This window comes from Cinclus cinclus, chromosome 3 (genome assembly GCF_963662255.1).
Source record: "Cinclus cinclus chromosome 3, bCinCin1.1, whole genome shotgun sequence".
NCBI classification, from domain to species: Eukaryota; Metazoa; Chordata; class Aves; order Passeriformes; family Cinclidae; genus Cinclus; species Cinclus cinclus.
The window spans coordinates 21674163-21691454 of record NC_085048.1 but is presented as its reverse complement, the minus strand read 5'-3'; the positions used below and the strand labels follow the sequence as shown (position 1 = coordinate 21691454).

General features: G+C 33.7%; 1 protein-coding gene across 1 annotated transcript in view; it reads left to right on the top strand.

Moving 5' to 3' along the window:
- CSMD1 (CUB and Sushi multiple domains 1) overlaps window positions 1-17292 on the top strand; it is a 1073346-nt gene that overhangs the window by 756265 nt on the left and 299789 nt on the right. The gene's annotated exons all lie outside the window — the stretch shown is intronic.

The following is a 17292-nucleotide window of genomic DNA, read 5'->3' as shown; positions in this document are numbered from 1 at the left end:
TCTACCTGTATATTGAAGAGAAAATCTCTCGTTGCGCTTATGATATTTGGTTAAATGAAAGGTAGTGCTATTTGCCATATGGCTGAATTTCAGTAAGTTTATAAATAAAACCAAATATGTGCTCAAAAATAAACTAACACTTACTGGTATTTTCTTTCCAATGTTGCATGTATTTCAAGGAGACATGTACTGTTTCCACTTGAGTATATACTGGTATTACTGTTGTTTTTATACATAAATACAATTTGGCAAGTCCTAATTATTCAAAGAATTGTGGAATTGTTTAGATTGGATAAGGCTTTTAAGATCCCTGAATACAACTGTTAATGCAGCCCTTCCAAGCCTACCCCTAAACCATGTCTCTAAGAACCATATCTACATGGCTTTAAACACCTCCAGCAATTCAGCCATATCTCTGGGCAGCCTGGTCAAATGCTTGACAGAGGGTTTGTTGCAGGCATTTTTATGGAGAAATAAGATCGAAAAATTACCTGAAGCTAAAGAAGAACCCCAAGAGTTTGAAATTTTGGGATCTTCCTTTTCCCCTTATTGTGTTCAAGAAACACACTGCAACACTTGACCACCCTTTCAATGAAGAGATTTTTTCCAAATATCCAATCTAAATCTCACCTGGCACAACTAGATGCCTTTTCTTGAAATATTGCTTGTTACCTAGGAGAAAAACCCCCACCTGGCCACAACTTCCTTTCAAGCAGTTGTAGAGTGATAAGGTCTCCTCTGAGCCTCAATTTTTCCAGAATAAAAATTCCAGCTCCCTCTGCTATTCCTCATTAGATGTTGATGCATTTAATGCAAATAAAATAATAAGTAATAACCATCGTGCATGACAAAATTTTCTTAAAATTTACTGGTAGTTTATTTTATTGAAAAACTCTATGTAATGGAGAAATCCAGAATGCCGTATGAAATTTCATATCTAACCAAATTATCTTCTCAAAAAAATCTGGCTTTGTTGAGATAAAAAATTCCAATAGTAGATCTCAATTTGTTCAAGATGAATTGAACAAATAGATGAATTGCCTCTTATTTAGTAATTAGAGTTTTGTTTCCTTACACTTCCTACTTAATGGACTCTATTGATTTAAAGGATAAACAGGGTCTGTTTTTAAAACATTTTTTTAGTGTTTTTTATTAATTGCAATTGTACTGTGTAGCCTAAAACTCATGTATTTCGTAGCTTGTTTTATTAGTCTCTGGGTGCTCATGTTCACAGATTTTAATCAGTGTTTAAATCACAGAACAATATACTGATTTAGTGTTTAGAGATCTGGGACATCCTTTTCTTGGTTACCAGTTGTAAATTGTTTAAAGGATTATTGTATCTGCATGGAGCTCTTCCCACATTTGTGCTCTTAAAGGCCTTGTCTTCACCCCTTTTATTATGTCTTAGAGCTATGTAGTAACACCTCTATTATATTAAAGGAAGCAGAAATATTAATATATGTGTAGTAATTCCACTGATGCACATAGGAGGGAACCACTGGACAAGTTCCTACCTTATGAAGGGGGCATGGTGAAGAAGCTTCTTTCCAGGATATGGAAAGGAATTTTATTTATTACAATTGTCTTGCTGAGAAAAGGGAAAATAGAGACTAAAGCATAGCTGGCAGTTTACTGCATAAAAATTAAAATCACAATGGGGGTCATTATGCCTTTAGAGATTTTAATGCCTTTCAGAAAAAGGAAGCGCCTGTTATGATGATCATCACTTTCCTTCCAAGATGATAGGCAAGAAGACAGATTCCACAGCATGGTTCTCTTCTTCATCCCCATCAGTGGTATCTTTCCTCATTACTGCAAAAGGAATTTTTAATCTGGTGAAAAGCTTAGTAATTTAAATAAGTTATCACTGGAACATAATTTGCTTACTGATATTTCTGAAATATGTATAAGCAAAGAGTTGTGCACCATGGTAAAGTATTCAGGATTGAAGTGAGGCATAAACAGAGGCTTCACTGCACGAATGAGATGTAGGTTGCTCTAGTTGTTATAAAAGTTTAAAATGGAGACCAGCTCACTAGCAAAACTCACCTTTCTGCCTGAGGAGGAAACATCTTAGGAGGAGTTAATTCATCACTAAGCAATTCTCATTTTAAATTTGGTGTTGAAAAGGGTGGAAGACAATGACAGATTATGTAAAATGTGAAGTTTAAAGCTGTGGAAATAAGAAATTTATATTTTCACTGGACTCCAAGATTGATTCTTCTCTTATGCTTCTCCTGTTTTGCAAAGCACAAGACCTCTCTTTTCATGGAGCTCACAGACTGTGATGGAGAGTTTTGTTCACGCAGATTTTAGCCTCGCTGCAGATGTCATTCTTCTAAGCAGTGTTCTCAATAGTTATTAGCATAAGTGCCTGGCAACAAGTACAAGTGAATAAGATAAAATATTTAATTTATTTATTCAATCAAAATCCAGAAGTTTCTAGAAGGAAAATCTAGGGATTTTAAGTAAAGATGAAAACCAGATTTCTTTACTTCACAGGTATGTTATGCAGGAACTTGCATCTGCAGAACATGAGCAGAATCTCATCAGGTGGGAAAATGAAAGGGAGATAGGACAAGATCCAAGTAGTGCCTCCAGTTGTCCCAAGAGAATAAATAAGGGTACGTTTATGTTGGCATTAGTACAGTGTACCCCAAGCAGCTTTATACTGCAAAGCAATTAGTGCTAAGAGCATGAGGTTTGCACTGTGTATATTTCAGAATTTTTACTGCGGACAGTTTCTGCTCCTTTAGGCTGTATGCCTGTTAGTGGCTGGAGAACACCTTCCATCTTACTTTTATGCAAAAATAGAGGAATCTCTCTGCTTTGAGACTGCTTTGTGATGCAAATCAAAGCACAGTAAGAGCAGATGACTGGAGACTGTTTCTGAAGTGCACCCTTGATCAAAGCCTTGATGTGAATGTATTTTTAATCTCCTGGTACAATCATCATAACACACAGAAAAGCCTGACATTTGCAGACACTTTTTACATGCAGGATTTGATTGGGTCAATGGACAAACAAATGAAGACTCAGAAATATCCTTTCAAGATATTATATTATCTTCATGAAATTCAAATACAAATCTCACACAAAGTAGTTTCAGAACCTGCTTTATTCAGGACATTGCCTATAATGAATATATTTTTGCTACCCCCTAGTTGTTTGTTGGTTCATTCAGTCGTTCTTTTTGCAAGGCAAAAAAATGTAGAGTACACACACAGGCAGAGTATATGTGTCATGTTTTAATTCAGTGTTTCACACAATTAACATAATTCTTAGTATTGTTCTGTGTTACTCAGCTTTCTGAATGATCATTCTTTGTAATTGTAGCTTTTGAACTATTTTATGTTTACAGTGCTTTTCTCTGTAATTAAGTGATTTTAAAGAGACTTACAGGTAGATTATATTGCATGCATGCTATTACATGTGTGCATATCTATGTGTAGAAAACTGAATGCTTGCAAATTTTTTTCTATATTAACCAGTTATAAACTCTATTGAAGTAGTAGTCTTTCTGCTCTGATGTTCTAAAGGGAAAATATGTATTCATTTTTTCATCAAACAACTATAATCAGAGAAAGCTACAAAGTAATTCCTGAATATCTGACCTGAAGCAGATATCTCACTGCCAGTCTGATGAATAACTCTTTTAGTTATATATAAAACAGTGAGAGACCAAATACTTGAAGCACCTTTATAAACAAATGGGTGAAGATCCACATTTGGGTGCTTTAGAGTGCATTTTAATTACTGCACCATAGACTTCTTACACCTTCCAGCTGTAATCCTTCCTGGCCTCCAGCTTCTGCTTCAGTAAATTGTGTACCTCTCCCAGTTTCTGTACCTCCAGGCAATGTGGAGATTTTACCTTACACTTTCAGATCATACTAGCCAACTATTTAGATTTTTACTGAATTCCATCCCTAGTACTGATTTATGCACCGAATTTCTATTTATTCTAATTTTTTTTTTTTTTTTTGGTTCTAAAACTGAGATTTAAAAAAAATGTTTTACAGACCTTTTGGACATGTTTCATTTCTGTGCAATTATTTGAGTTTGAACAATATCCATATGTATCCATACGACTATAAGAAAAATCAGAAGGAAACTCCAGAGAACTGTAGATCTATCAGCCTGACCTTGGTACCAGGAAAGTTCATGGAGCAGATTATCATGAGTGCCACCACATGGCACATACAGAACGACCAGGGGTTTATGTTATGACTGGATCCTGCTTAAACACCTTCTTCTCCTTTTATGACAAAGTGACCTGCTTAGTAGATGAGGGAAAGACTGTGGAGGTTGTTTATCCAGACTTCAGTAAAGCCTCTGACACCATCTTCCACACCATTCTCCTGTAGAAACTCACTGCTCATGGCTTGGATAGATATCCTCTTCACTGGGAGAAAAACTTGCTGGATGGCTGGGCCCAGACAGCGGTGTTCAATGGAACTAAAACCACTTGGTGGCCAGTCACTAAAGTTTCCCAGGAGCCAGTATTGGGGATGGTCCTGTTTAATATCCTTATCAACAGTCTGGATGAAGGGATTGAGTGCACCCTCAATCAGTTTGCAGATGACCACACTGATCCCACCACACTGGGTGGGAGTGTTGATCTGCTGTGGGGTAGGAAAGATCTACAGAGGGATCTGGATAGGCTGGATTGATGGGCTATGGACACCTGCATGAGGTACAAGGTGAAGTGCTAGGTTCTGCCCTTGGTTCACAAAAGCCCTTGTAGCACTGCAGGCTGGGGGCAGAATGTCTGGTAAGCTGCCTGGCAGCAACACAGCTGGGGGTTCAGGTTGACAGCAGCTGAACATGACCAGTGTGTGCCCAGGTGCCCAAGAAGGCCAGTGGCATCCTGGCCTGGATCAGCAATAGTGTGGCCAGCAGGAGCAGGGCAGGGATTGTCCCCCTGTACTCAGCACTGCTGAGGCCACACCTCGAGTGCTGGGTCCAGTTCTGGCCCCTCACTACAAAAAGGACATTGAGGTGCTGGAGTGAATCTTGAGAAGGGCAGTGGAGCTGGGGAAGGGTCTGGAGCACATGTCCTGTGAGGAGCAGCTGAGGGAGCTGGGAGTGTTTAGCCTGGAGAAGGCTAAGTGAGGGACCTCATTGCTCTCCAACTACCTGAAAGGAAGTTGTAGCAAGATGGGATCAATCTCTTCTGCCATATCTGAAGGGAAAGGACAAGAGGAAATGACCTGGAGTTGTACCAGGGAAGGTTCAGTTTAGATATTAAAAAAAAAACAAACCCAACCAACCAACAAAAAAAAAAAAAAAAGAAAAAAAAACAAACCAAAAACAAACAAACAAACAAAAAAAGAAACCAAAACAAAAAATACTTCACAAGTGTGTTTAGTATTTGGAATAAGTTGCCCAGGGAGAAGGTGGTAGAGTGTGGAACTGTTCAAGAGGTGCCTGGATGTGGCACCTGGGGATGTGGTTTTGGGGTGATTATTTGGGGGTTGGTGCTAGACAGCATAACAGTTGGACCAGGTATCTTGGGAAACACTTGTGTTGTCATTTTTGTTTGGTTACTTCCTTCCTTTTGTCACTTTATGAGTCCTGTGGATTTGCCAACTGTATGTATCCCTGGATTGCTGTTGCAAAGATAGTCTCTGAAGAATTCTTTTATAAACTTGTATGAACACTTTGGCTTTGAAACATTTTGGATTGTATCTATGTTGGTAAGAGACTATGTTTTCAGCATAATTACTTTTAAACCATTTTTTAAATTAGGCAAATCAAAATACAGTTCCTGAACTGAGTTTACAATAACGTGGTAAAATAATGTGTGAGGTGGCATTTTTATTATTACACTAGTTTTATGGTAATTTAGTATAATTACTTGAAATATAATAAGCTTTATAATTCTAGTTGTACCTACACTGAGCCATGGAATGGACCAGATTACTTCCAGAGGCCATTTGCAACCTAAATGATTTTCTGATTAACCAAAGTACTTTCAACATTGAAATATTTACTGTGTTCATATGTGCATTTCTCAAGTACTAGACATTCACTTCCATTCCTGCTGACATAAGAATGATCAAGCATGTTTGTGGCATTTCAAGTATAACAGAGTGTTTAAAGACAATTTTATAGAAATTTCAGCTTTTCATTTAAGCCCTGTACAATGCTAATTATAATTCTGGAAGATATATGATTGTATGAACAGAAGTTTGAATAAAGAAGGGCCAGAAAAAATGATTCTTCACAAGTTTTAAGAAAGTTTTACAATAAAAGAATGACATTATTCAAGAATTGCAATTCTTACTTGTAAATACCTCACTAAGTTTAGTTTATCACTAGAATTTGGAGTTAATTTTGTCTGGTCTTTTCTTTCCATGTTCATACAGTTAAGAAATTAGTATTTAATTTAAAAATATCATTAAGATACTAAATTAATATTTTTATTCTAGAAAGCCATAATAGTATTCAAATTATTTAATATTTTCAAACTCAAAGAATAATAAAGTACATTTCTTTTAAAAAATATATGACAGCTTTAATAGACATGAGTACTATTTAGAGATATGGTTTGAAAATTTAAGTATTCTTTTCAACTTTTATTTTAGGTTTACTGATGGACACTTTCATCATATGGGGTTCAAAGATTTGTGTAATATTTTTGACCCTTTTAGTGTTGTTTCAACATATCATTTTATTGTGAATGACTAAATGTCAGTTTGAAACAGAATTAATTCACTTCACCTTCAACAAATAGCCTGCCTTTCTCCTGTACTTGAATAAGACAGAAAAAATTTCTAATATTGAACATATAGTCATAGCTGTCAACCATTAGGGCAGTGATATACCACTACTGCTACTACTGCTACTACTGACCATTATTTTCTTTATTGAGCTTTATACTTGTTAGGATCTAAAAACTTTCAAAATTACACAGACCAAGTTTTTACTTTCTTTCCCCCCGCTTCTCTTTGTGCATTAGCATTCAGATAACCTGTAGCTGGTACCACAAATTAGTGTTCTAATTCAAAAATCCTGAGGAAATCTTCATTGGAGTTGCAAGCTGAATCCTAGTGTTGTCACCTGAGGCAGAAAATGGATGTCTGTATATGCCTTGAAATTCATAGAAGTCTTCTACTGGCAGTTATTAAATGGTGGGGTTTGAATCAGATTCAGGGAAACAGACAGAAAAAAGAGAATGGGTATTATTGACACTCAGAATACTGATCTCTCTTACAACAGCACAACTTTTTTGGTGCAGTGTAAAACTGCTAATACCACAGTCCAAAAGTCCCCAGTGGGCCATAATGGCAGAATTAATCTCCATGAGCTATTTTCTGAGACTTTCTACTTATTCATATTTGCCCTTGGTTCATGTTTTTAGACTATTTTTGCAATCATATAATGAAAAATGTTTTTAATAAAAAGAGAAAACTGCTATTCTGTACAGAAATAGAGACAAAAAAATTCTACAACAAATGTTTTGATTGTAGCACTTTGGAATAGTCTTTTATAATAATGATGGACAGTTTGTTGTAATAGAAACAAAATTGATACACGCTTGCACTACAATTTTCTAGATAATACAGAATATATTGGAAAATTAAGAAATATTTTATACTGTCATATCACCCTTTTTTTTTGTCTGTGATATATATTTCTGTGATATATCTTCCTTAGGAAAAATATTGACATTAAATAAAACACTTTGTATATTAGTATAAGAAAGACAAAATTGGTCTTATTGCAGCTGCCAGATTTTTTCCAGATGCAAATATATTTTTATATAAAGTAATATGCAAAACACCTAAAGAATTAATATGCCAGCAATGATTTTATTGAAATCATTAGAATATATCTTACTCTCTAAACCTAACAATAACATTTTATGGAGGCATGGTATATCCAGATGTAATTCAAGTAGTTTTTTATTCATCTAATAAAAGTGTCTACCAAATAGACACTGATAGTGATAAAGAGAGAGTAAAATAGTTTGGAAATTACATTATAGATCCATATTTAGAATTAATAACATTAGAGTAGTCTCAAATATATATTTTTTAATATTGTTATCCAGATTTGTAATTCATAAAGAACCATGGGTTGTTTTCTCATCTAAAAAGTGATTAAAGAGCACAAATATAAACAGAATAAATTTTTATTATGACACATCTACATTTTTAAATACTTCTTGAATAAATTATTACATGTAAATGTTTCCTGTGATAGAAAAGCCAATGTTGAACTTTAAGTTGACACCAGACATATTTTATTTGATTTCACTCAGTCTTACTGTTAGTTTATATCTCTTAAGAAGTAAGAGCTGCACAATAAGGCCATGTTATGGGCAAGTATTCAGTTCTTCCTTTAGCCACAAACTCTTGGCTAAAGCAAATGATAATGGAAACCAAAGAGAAAAAGAGCAGGAGCTGTGGAACTTAACAAGAAAAAACCCATGACATTAACAATTTTCTCTATTTCTACACTTTGTTTTTTTTACTAGTCTTTTTAATGAGTACCAGTATGTAAACAGTTATTTGCTCCTGCCAATAATATACACATTCTTATAATTTCTTTATTCTTTGCTTATTTGTGTTTTAGAGAGATGCAAAGTCTTCGTATTTATCAGAATTCTGTTGTGCTTGGTAGAAATCAGGCAGCTGATCTGTTCTTTCAGAGATAAACTTGACTTATTTTTAGTTTTAAGACTGACCACCTTTGAAAATAATTGCTTTTGTCTGTGTCCAGTTTTATTTTTTTATTTTAAGAAGGGATGGAGATTAATTTGTGCACAAACTCCTCTTTGTCAAAGATTTCATATTAGTGTCTTAGCTTTTCACCTTTCTTATGCAGCATATTGTACATTGCCATTAAGGCAGCTTGTAGAAGTTTTTCAGAGCAGCACAACTGAAAAATAATAATAAAAAAAAACAAACAAGCAAGCAACTAACCAAGTTTCCTGGTCACTTGTGTCTGTGGAACAAAAAATAAAAATCTCCTTATGTGCCATATTTCAGTTGACGTGATACTTCTACATTTCCTGAAATCTACCCCTTTTGAACACATATCTACTAGCCAAGCTGTTCAGGGACTGAAGATAACAAAAGTCCTTCCAATTTTAGAGATGTATCATTTCAGCCCAAAAGCATTATATTGTTTACATGTTGGCATTACAGCCATGTTATTTTGTCATATTCAGAAACACAAGCTGAGTACTTACATGTTTCATACTTTTCCTTCACTTATATGTCTGAAAACTGCATAATATCAGCTATAAATATTTTTTAAAGGAAATAGTTTCTATTTGGTTGATATCTTCCTTGAAGATTCAGGTCAAACTGACACAGCTTTGCAGTTGAGTTCTCATAAATGTTGATTAAAGAGAAAAAAATGTCTCCCCATCTGTTGCAGACATATGTATGCTCTTTTAAGGTGTCTAACTTTTTTTCAGAGAGGTGACTGATGATTTCTGTTCAGCTAGTGCTCTATTATGACATCCAGATCCTCTTCTAGAGAGCTGTTACCTGACAAGCTGTCACTCATTCTGTAACTGAGCAGAACATTACACCTTTCAAAATGTAATGTCCTATTTAATGACACATTTATTTTTCTTTCCTTTGTCTTTTTTTTTTCCTTGTAAGGCAATCTCTCCAAGTTTTCAATATCACTTTGCTTTCTAAACCTCTCTTCAGTGTACTCACATTCCTTCATAGTATAGAAAATTGAATATTAACATACAGTTTAAAAAATGTTGAAATATCTATGTATCTTTAAAATCTGAAGTTAAAAACACTGACTCCAAATAGAATTTAAAAATTCCACTAACAGTCATTAAGTATTTTTTTTTCTGAATAATCAGCAGTTAAGCAACCATTTATTAGATATCTAACTCACCAAGAAGTTGGACCACTTCATATGTGATATCTATTGCGACTGAAACCAAAAAGGTACACTGTCTCCATCTAGACTTAAAACAAAAAGAGAATGTAATGATGTTTTCATAATTTAAACTTTTTAGTTGGTAACTTCTTAATCAAACTGCATTTTACATCTGGCTGTGCCACTAATACAGCTTACAGTACTGGCATTGCCTGTTTGCATATGGCAATGCCAATAATTTTGTTTCCTGAGAGCAATGTGGAGGTGGGAGATGCAGGGAAGAGAAAAATAAAGAAAAGTGAAGATTTGATAAAAGAGAATAGACAAAAGAAGTCTTCTAGAAATGTTGGGGGTTTTTTGTTGGTTTTTTTTTTTTTAATAGTTGTTTGGCAAATATGTTTAAAATGCCTGAAGTCTTTAAAAATTAGAAATAAGTAGACTAATTATTTTAAATATTCATTATTAAAAGGAATAAAGGGAAAACAGTGATAAAACTTTCAATAAATGACAAAGAAGCATATGCAATTGGAATACAAAGAGACTATGTAAAACTTTATTTTGGACTTTGGTTTTAATATAGTAAATTTTTTATTGGTTTATTTTTGCAACATCTAGTAAAACAGGACCAGAAATGCATTAGATAAATCAGCTATTCTGATAGATGGCATTAGCTATTATTTGACCATGAATTTTATTATCTGATTATCACAAATGACAAATTTGCCAAATGGCATAGATTTATAATACAGGCAGGTATGGCAGTTTTTATTATAAACATTAAGTCACCACTTAAACAAAAATGTAAATTTATACTTTTCCTCCATTTATTTCTTTAAACTTTTCATGCATTTTGATATCCAAATAATAGGTATAACAGACAGATCAAGGACCATGACTATGGAATGATTTTATACATCTGTGTCTATACATGCAAGTAAAACAAAAATTTAAGTAGTGCATACTGATAGTGGGGAAATTAATATTTTCAGATAGCAAGTATATTAATGGAAAAATCAGGTACTGAAAGATAATTTCTGTTTCCAAATGTTTTCAGGCATGCCATAGCTAGCCACAATGTTTCTGATTATTCTGATGTCCTCTTACTCTCAAAATGCAATGGATCATGTTGTGATAGTTATGCATATGCAATTCTACTGCTTCACGTACAATTAAGCTATATAATTACAAAGAACAAGAACATATTGACATCTGATTTGGATTAAGCTTTTTAAAAGGTACACCTAGCTGTGTCTCACTTAAGACACAGGAAACACAGTTTTGTGGCTGAATGACAGATTTTGGAGACAAAGGCCAGTTTACAGCTTTCACATCAGATTAAAGAATGAACTGTGCGACTGTTTCAAATATGTAGGCAACAGGGAGTATTGCTATAAATATGGTACCACGATGTTACAAGTATTGATACTTACAGAAGATTGTAAACTTGTTCTGCTACAAAAATACAAGTAGTCATTGCTATTAATTTACAGTACCGTGGAAACAAAAGTAAAAGTAAAGCAATATATTGAGAAATACAGTAAAATTTAATTTTCTACAGAGGTATCTGCTGTTATTTTTGGACTCCTGATCACAAAATGGTAACTCAGCAAAAAGAAATCAAAGTCTTGTTCATGGAGAAAGAGGAAGCACACAGTATGTTTAAGTAAAGCCAAGAATTAATTGTTGGTGTAATAGAGATCTTAACAGATAAATTTGACTTAAAAATATTAATGCATATCTAATTATTAGAGGAAAAGAATAATTGATACAGAAGTCTCAATATTTACTATATATGGTATATTTTATGTGTATTAGGTACTGGGTTTTCTTTTTCTCTGTTACCCTAGAGTCAATTTTGTCCACTCTATTTCTTGACCTGTGGTAAGTGGTTTATATCTGTGTGGTATAGCTCCTGGAAATAAATAAATAGCTCATTCTAATGGAATAACACCTTGCTATAGTTATCTGTATACACTTATGGTTGTACTTTGCAAAGATAAACAAAATTAAAGTAGCCAGAGCGACCTGGTCAATAAGAGAAATTGCTGTCACAGAAATGAAGTAAGACAAGGCTTCAAATGTTCACAAGAAAAGTTCAGACAGGGAAAACCTAGCAAACACCAGTGCTTAGGTCTTGAAAGTTCTGTGCAAATGTTTTGGCTTGTTACTAGGAATGGCAATACTGAATTACAGTGCTACCTGGTTACAAGATAGTGGAGAACCAGGGTAGAGCAGTGATGTCTTTTATAACAGAGACTTCTCTCGGAGACTGACTGGGCATTCTAGGGTGTATTGAGACTTAGGAATATTATGCATATAATAGTTATATTATGTTATTACTACATTATAATACTATTGCTATTATTACCATATTAATAATAATATTATAATATTGCTATGCATATAAGAAAACATTCACAGTATAAACAAATGACTGGTTTAATGATATTTGCTTGTCTCACAGCATATATTAATATGGGTGCAAGATTTTGTCACAGCTAAAGGATGACAGCAAATACTTATTTCTCAGAAAGGAGTCTGTGTAAACTATTTTGGAAGAATCACTGCATTGTAAAAAATGAACAAGTAGTGCAGCTGTTAAACATATTCGTCTGTCTTTATGCATTATTTGACCATGTGTTAGTGTATATTAACTATGTGGGCTTTTTTTATTTGTGCACGTAGGAAAAACTATTGTGTTTGGTGATACTAGTTATCTTCTGAAGTCCAAAACTGCTGTCTGCTAAATGAATCTAAAAACCTGTTGCATGTAACATTATACTTTCAGTGTCCATGTCTCAAATGAGCACTGAGATGGTTTGCTCAAAGGAACAGAGATCTCAGTGGGAATGAGCAGCTGTGTGGTTTTTGAGGCTTTAATGTTCATAAAGGAAATGAAATTACACGTCCACAATGGGTTTGATTTACATCTTTTCATCTACAGTTACATTTTTTAACAGGCCTGTAATCATCTGTGCCTTTAGCAACTGTCATGCATTTAACCATATTTCTATTTCAGCTCATCTGAGTGTCAGTCTCTTCCAAGATGTAGATGATCTGTATTTTGCATGAATAGGTGATGCATTCTGAGCAGAGCAGGAAAGTATCATTCCTCTTTCCGCACTCCATGTCAAATATCAGTCTTAAAAATCCTGTGAGATTTTGAAACAATTGGAAGAAGGTGGGTGTGGAGCCCAATGCTGTAATCAAATTTCCTTTTATCATTTCATTAAATGCTGAAAGAAAAATTTGCAGATCACACAGCAGCAATCTCACTCACATGGATTTTCTTTCTAGTTTGTTACAGGCCATGATTGTTTAAATTGTCTAAATTTTTTCATCAACTGGGGAGGAGAAGAGGAACAACTGAATCATTGAAATTTTGCATGATGTCGCACACCATAACAGAAAACTTGATTGTCATACGATTGCATGACTTGGAGCTTCTCAGATGACTGTGACTGATTTCTTTATTTGTTTGGATTTTTAAGTATGTTGGGGTACATCTGAGCTCATAATTTTGCTCTTAATTTGGCTTTGTAAAGTTCTGTGGTTTCGTGTAACAGAAATAATAACAAAACTCTTTGTATTATGAATATAAAACATTTTTTGATCAGGAAGTAAATAGGTGAAAATTATTTCTAATTGAGAGCATGTGAATGAAGCATCAGAAGTTCTAAACTTTTTTGGGTTGCTCTTTATCACTATGTTTCATAGAACATTTCAGCTATTTTTGTAGAAAGAAGGTTTATGTGGTAGAGACAGCCCTTTGCTTCACATATGGAAGCAATTTTGTTTAATTTGTATTTAAAATACATATTTAATGAGAATGGAAAACATAGTTGTATAAAATCCAAATTAATTTTACAATTCTAATTTTCAAAATCGTACTCTTTAAGATTGTTTCACTGTGAAACAATTTGTGCAACCTGATGTAATATTAAAAAAGTATCTTCTTCCTGAAATTATTATACAGCCTCTCCCCTTTCATATTTTTATTTAAAGGTGCATAGGCAATTGTGGCTGGAGTCTTAAGTAGAGTTCTTTTATTAATTTCCATTCATGGCAGAATTGGACAGTGTTATTTCTTTAGTCTTTTAAGAGTGTCCTTCCCCCAGGAGGGTAAGTAGAGAGGGAGCTGTGAGGTCTTCTCCCTGGGATTCAGGGATAAAACTTGTGGGAATAGTTCAAAGTTGTGCCAGGGGAGGTTTAGACTGGACATCAGGAAGCATTTCTTTTCCAAGAGGGTGATCAAATTAAGGAACAGGATTCCTAGAGTTCCAAAGTATGCCCCTAGCCTATTAGTGTCTAAGAAGATTTGAAAAATGTGCTTAGTAAGTTACATTTAGGTCAGCCCTGAGGTAGTCAGGTATTCTATTCTATTCTATTCTATTCTATTCTATTCTATTCTATTCTATTCTATTCTATTCTATTCTATTCTATTCTATTCTATTCTATCCCACTTTTATTATTCTACCTTTATCTGTTCTACTCTATCCCATTCTAGCCTAGCCTATGCCTGATAATGAACTCCATATTACATATATTGCTGGAAGTTCTTGTCTTTAGGAAAAAAGGTCACCAATATGTTATTAAACATAGAAGATGGCAACATTTATAACAATTTAAATTTTATTTTATCTTGCTGAACTTACATTTTTCATTTTAATTTCATGTTTTAAAGACTTAATATGATTTCATGGTCAAATATTATAAAGTGGTTTTAGCCTTCAGAGATATTTTGTGATTTGTTTTTGTTCTAAAATGCTAAGGTACACAGTTATATTATGTTTCCTCAAGCTCTTTGATACAATGATGTCTTTTTTGCTCAAGATAAATAATTTTTTTCTTTGAGGAATAAACCTGGACATGATTTATCAAAATTCTTCCCTCAGCCTCCAAAACTGCACTGCAAAGTCACATTCCTCATCCCTCTGAGATAAAATTATATAATGCCAGTGTCAGAAGTTATGCTAAATATATAAAAAAAAAAGAAAAAAACATGCAGTGCTTATGTATTGTTATAGAAACAAAACAAGAAATCGCAGGAACATCAGAACATGGGGTTTTTAAGATGTTAAAAAAAGGAAAAAGGAAATATGTATAACTCCACCTAAGGCTATTTGGTTTGCAGGTATCATTGACATGCAAGTCAAATTTTAATTGTTCTTGTATCTTAAAAGCTACTTAATTTGGTCACTGGCCCAGCTTGTCTGAAGTACGGTTTACATTGTATTTAATTTTCTATTTAAAAAAACACATGTTTGAAAGCAAATAAATATTTAAAACTGGTCCAAAATCCATCTTTAAGTATATTTTTCCTTTTTTCCCCCCTTATATTTTATTGATAGAAGAGTTTGCTATTTTTTTTCTTCAGTAAATTATATGTTTTATACTGATTGAAAAAGTAAGTCATATAATACTGCAGAGGGAAAATTGCATGTGTACTTAACTACTATTCTCTTTATATTTTAATGATGTTTTCACATAATCTCCTCACTGAATATTCATTACAGGTGATATCTTAGCAAACTGACAGAAACTGTTCTGTTTACCCATTTATATTTTGAATTAGAGCCAAATAATGCCTTTGGCCCAAATATGTTCTTACAGGGCACAATGACCTGCATATTTGAGCAGATTGCTCTATGGTTTTGATACTAAGGACCAGAGATCACCTCCACTGATTCTGGTACATTTTTTATCAGGTCAAGAACAATGCAAGTCAAGAGCAGTTCTACTCAAGTGCTTATAAATTCAAATTAAGGTAGACTATAAAAGAATCAGGCTTATATTCATTAAAGTCAATCATATTTACCATTTAATACATATAAACTTAATAATACCTATTAATGCATATAAATCTCATGGCACAGGATGAAAATAAATGCATTCATTATCACTGAGATGCTAGGGACATTTTCAAAATAAGTGTAAGATTTGAGAAAGTACATTCAGGTGTCAGAATTCAGAGAGATTAAATTTTAAAGCTAAGGCAGGTAGGCTTTTACTAGCATAAAGATTAAATATGTAATTAGGTTTTCTGTTGTGGTTTTTTCTTTTTTTAAATTTAAACCACGAGAAGCATTGCTGAACAAGGCTCAAAATGTACATGCTGTCATCACAATATTTTTTTATGGCTTTTAGAAGAATGAGTTTTCTTTTGTTCACCATGATCACTGAGAAGATTACTATTTACTATAGATGGATGCAAATATCTTCATAAGTAATTTTACTGGAAGTAATTTTCTTGCTTTAATTCTCCTATATATTTGTGGTGAGTTGATCCTGTCTGACTGCCAAGTGCCCACCAAGCTGCTTTCTTGCTTCTCCTCCTCAGGACAGGGGGAGAAAAGAAGATAAAGTTCATAGGTCAAGTTAAGGTAAGGACAGGGAGATTGCTCGCCAATTAGGCAAAATAGATTCACCTTTAGGAAGGAAGGATTCACCTTTAGTTTACAGAAAATTAAAAATAGAGTGGATGGTGAGAAATAAAAATGAAAACTTTTTCTCAAGTCAAGCTCTTCTGCAAGATTCCTGACTGAATGGTGAAAGGGTGTGGAGAGTATGGGCTCAGTCAATTCATTAACAGCTCCTCTCTGCCACTTCCTTCTTCAGGCTTGTGCCCTGCTCTACCACAGTGTCCCTCTTTTGGGATAGCAGTCATTCATAAACTGCTTGAATGTGGGTACTTCCCACAGGCTGCAGTTTATAGTTCCTTTCTTTTTTATTTTTGTCATGCAAAATTGTAATTATAAATTATAAAGCTTGTTGTCACATGCTAAAATTCTTATTACTTCCTAAACAGCAGATTGAATTGAATTTTATTTTATGAAAACAGTAATAATAATAATACGAGGAATTATTCAGAAAACAATTTTTATTTCAAAAGTACACTTGAGCCAACAAGGCATGTAGTTGTATATTTTAAAAATAGAGTAGGACAAAAAGCTTAGAAGAAAATGCAACTTTCTAAGTCAGTTTAAGTTAATTTGTTAATATGAATGCCAACATTTCATATTCATAACTGCTTGTTATTCATAATGCAAACACTATTTGCATGTTTTTATTTAGAATGAATTTACCTCAATGTATTTAAACTTTGTAGTGTATAACATTATCTAAAAACTGTCCAGATATATGTAAAACCTTGGTGTCCTGACAATTCAATGTCCATATAATATTACTGAGATTTTATTACAGGGATATACATTAATTCATAGTTCCCTCATTCTCATCATATATATAAATATTTTGTAAGTATAAATGTATATATAAGCAGTTTATACGTTGTAGCATTTTAATTAAGAATTCTTCTATATGAAGCATGTGTTTTCTTATTAAATCAAACACTTCAGTACACCAGATACAATTTGTTTGTTCATCCTCAAGTATCTGTTACTGTATGAGATGCTCAGGTATTCAAGA